Raw genomic sequence first — 4,050 nt, 5'->3', positions numbered from 1 at the left:
AAGTGGTTGTCAGGGTTTACGAGCAAGGCACTGTATGGAAATAGTTGAGTTGATAATTACATTTGCTCTGCATCTTGATTGTGGTGGAAATCACATATTTATGCATTTGTGAAAATTCACAGAGCTACACAGCCAAAAAAAAGAGTGAATTTACTGTTAGCAATTTAAATAAATAACTAAATAGATGAACAATTAATTAACTAATTTTAAATGACAATATAGCTGAAAAATGCACCTCTGTGTCACACTGTCTTAATTTTGGAAGAACTTTTAGAACCTCTGAAATAATGGATCACAGATTTCTCAATTAAAAAAAGCACTTTGTATGATGGATTGCATGTTCGTTTCCTGATTCTTCATTCTTCTCTGTGTCCTCTCCATTTGTGACTTTGAGGTTCCCACACTAAAACCAGATTCTATTTTCCCATGATACTGATCTCAAGGATGGCCATGTGACCTTCTTTGGCTAATCAAGGGTGGGCAGAACTGAGATTGTGCCATATTAAGCCTAGTCCTTAAAAGACATTGAATGCTTTCTCTGATGTCTTGTTTTTCTGCCATTTCTAATAGAAGAATATACTTCAACTAGTGCGCTGGTCCAGGAAGGATGAGAGACATGTGCAACAGACCTGTCATAACTTGTACTTAATAATAATAAATGATAAATCCATCAATACTTTTAAGAAAAAGTTGTATTTTGCTTTTCATGATAGCATCATTATATATTTAAAAATTAATATCTATATATGCAAAGTTATTTTTCAGTATGATTGATATTCCTAGTATGATTTTAGAAAATTGGAATATCTTTTCAATAACTGTCTTATCTCACTATCTTTACCCATACCACTCTTACCCACTAGGGCATCTATGAAGTGATATAGAACCATTGGGTGGGAATCTATGATCTAGAAAAATTCTGACATGCATAGTCTTAAGACAAATATCCATAGATATAATTTCTCTCAACAGAGGCTTCAAGAGTATTTAATAGCTCTGAATTCACCATAATTTTTTTCACTAAAAAAAAGAGAAATACACCAATTATAGGTTGCAAAATATACGTGGTATGGATTTTTTTTAAAATGAGATGCCAAACTAGGAATAATGGACACCTATAAGTCTGGAGGATAAAGGAAGGCCTTTCTTGGGATGTGACATTTGAATTTAGCGCTAAAGTATGGATAGCAGTCAAATAATGGAAAAAACAAAATAAAACAAACAAACAAAAGCACAGTGGGAGGAAAAGAGTTTCAGACAAAAAGACTAAAAAAAGCGTATGCAAAAACCATATGAAGAATTGAAATATGGTGTTTCTGAGGATAAGAAATAAGTTCAGGGATGCTAAAGCCCAGAGTGAAAAGGGAAAATTGTCATTAAATGAGGCTGCAGAGGTAGGCAGATCTGCTTTATGTCAGAGATTCCAGGAAAAAGGCTCAGGTGTTGACATAAAAGCAATGGGGAGTAATTTGAGAATTTTAATTAAATTATTGATATGATTAAATTTTTATTTTTGAAATCTTATTCTGGCTGCTTATACTGCAAATCTATTAAAATGGGAGAAAACTGAATGAGAAAGACCTGTTCAGAGACCAGGCAACAGACAAAGTTCTTTATCTAGGAACAGAGGAATATAAAGTGAAGAAGACAGATTTGAGATAAGTTTAGAAAGTAAAAATCAAAGGGGCTTGATTCGTCCGAGTGCGGGTCTTTCTGGGCTGCGGCCCCCGGGTCCCAGCACCGGCGGCGGGGCAGAGGTCGTCTCGAGCGGGTTCCCTTCGAGCTGTCCCATGGAGGAGGCGACGTGGACAGCTGCAGCCCGGGATTCTCGCACCTCCTACAGGACAGCGTCAAGGGCAGTGGCCGCGCAAGCGCAGGTGGGGGCGCCCGTAGCGACCTGCACGGGGGTGTGAGCCGCGTCACCGCGAGGAGGGCAGCCGCCCGGTCGGCCTGCTGACCCGGCTCTCCCAGCTGCGATTGCTCTTCAATGACACGGAAGAGTAGTAGAGCGTTATCAGATCTGAGAATAGCGGAGTAACTCATACCTGTCAGGTACTCAGACCAGCGTCCTGTTTTCAAATTATTTGAAGGCTGCATTGTCCAGCCTCCAATTCCAGCAGTTTCTGAGTTCTGTGATCAATGTGATTCACAGCAACTTTTAATAGAAAACAAAATGATTCAGGGGCCTGGAAAATATGACTTTATATTGGTCTGGAATTGGCTATGAACTCCAGCATTTTCATTGGAGGGAGTTTCATTTTGGGGAAAAAAAAAGGCCTCCTGTGACTTGCCAGGAAAGGCTCCATCAGAGCAGGTCAAGGTGGCCATGCATATCTTAAAGAATGGTCGTGGTGGGCTGGTCTGCTGTCAATGGGAGCTGGTGAGGTGGCCAATTTCGCTACTTAGGCGTTTGCTACAGCCACATTAGTGACTCCTTTGGGAACTCTCGATGTATTAGTTAAGTATTGTAGGGTCTACAGTTATGGTCATTCATGCTCCAAAAGAAGAGGAAATAGAGACTTTAAATGAAATGCCTCACAAGCTAGGTGACCTGGGTTTTGTGGTCTTTGCCACTCTGGTGATCATTGTGTCCTTGACATCAATCTTCATAGTGGGACCACGCCACGAACAGACCAACATTCTTGTGTGTATAACAGTCAGCTCTGTGATTGGAGTTTTTTGGTCTCCTATGTCGAAGGCCTGGGTATCGCTGTTAAAGAACTGCTTGCTGGAAAGCCGTGCTGTGACACCCCCTGGCCTGGGTTCTGCTGCTGAGCCTGTTGTGTGTGTGAGCACACAGAACAATTATCTGAAGGGGCCCTGGACATATTCAACACTTCTATCGTGACACCGATGTATTACATATTCTTCACAACATCAGTTTTAACTTGTTCAGCTATTCTTTTTAAAGAGTGGCAAAATATGCCTGTTGATGTTATCATTTGTACTTTGAGTGGCTTCCTTACCATCATTGTGGGGATATTTTTATTGCATGCCTTTAAAGATTTCAGTTTTAGTCTAGCAAGTCTGCCACTATTTTTTCAAAAAGATGAGGTAGCAATGAATGGCAATCTCTCTAGCATGTATGAAATTCTTAATAATAATGAAGAAAGCTTAACCTGGGGAGTTGAACAACATACTGGTGAAAATATCTCCTGAAGACATGGAAATCGGACAGCTTTTTAAAAAAGAAAAAAATTAAAATTTTAATCTATAGTTCTGCTATACAGTGAATTTGAATATCGGAATGTCTGAAACATCATAGTCCTCATATAATGTTCTCTAAAGACAATCTTTTTAAAGGTTTCACTAATTGGGACCTGTCAGATTCCAGAAAAAGAATCTAGTATATAGAAGGAATTTATGACCTAGGGACCCCGCAGCTTATCTCAGAAAAACCAGGTGCGACATAAACCAAAGAATAAAGGCTGTTCAAGGCTGTTCTGGCCATGGTGGCGCCTCGACCCCCAGGGGGTGGATAAGGCAAGATCAGATATGCCCATAAGATGAACAACCAGAAAGGCCTGCTCTCCCTAGATATATAACACAGCTACATTTCAAAGAAGAATAACACATCAGAACCCTAGTAATCAATCAGCCCAGAAATTGATAGGCACTCACCCAATTGAGGCACAGGACACACTCAGCAGTCACCCTTCCCCCCAACACCCTCCTATCCCAACGTGGGTTTTTCCTTTAAAAAATGCTGCTGTCAGATAGAGAGCTGGAGCCGTTTTCTTTCTTTCTTTTCGCTGGTTCCCACCTGCTTTCTTCCTAATAAACCTTAAACTCTCTACTTAAACCATGACTTGCTGCATTGTGTGGATTTCTGAACAACTCCAACCTAACAGGACCAAGATATTACTTTTCGTGCATTTAAACAATAGTAGCTTAGTAAAATGGCCTCAGTATGTGGCCAATTTCTATGTGTAGTAACACTGTATTATTTTAGAGATATTTTAAATTTTGAGTCCTTTATCCAAAACTAAATGCATGAATGACAATTTTAAGTCTGTAAAAATGCTTTATTTTTTTTCATTGGTGATAAAA

The 4,050-nt window shown here is 39.7% G+C and overlaps 1 pseudogene; it reads left to right on the top strand.

Moving 5' to 3' along the window:
- Positions 1 to 2,173: 2,173 nt before the first annotated feature.
- On the top strand, positions 2,174 to 3,186 carry LOC119540293 (annotated as a pseudogene).
- The last annotated feature ends 864 nt before the right edge of the window (positions 3,187 to 4,050 follow it).

The sequence above is a fragment of the Choloepus didactylus genome, chromosome 7, assembly GCF_015220235.1.
Source record: "Choloepus didactylus isolate mChoDid1 chromosome 7, mChoDid1.pri, whole genome shotgun sequence".
Classification (NCBI taxonomy): Eukaryota; Metazoa; Chordata; class Mammalia; order Pilosa; family Megalonychidae; genus Choloepus; species Choloepus didactylus.
This window is presented reverse-complemented; position numbering and strand designations above follow the sequence as displayed.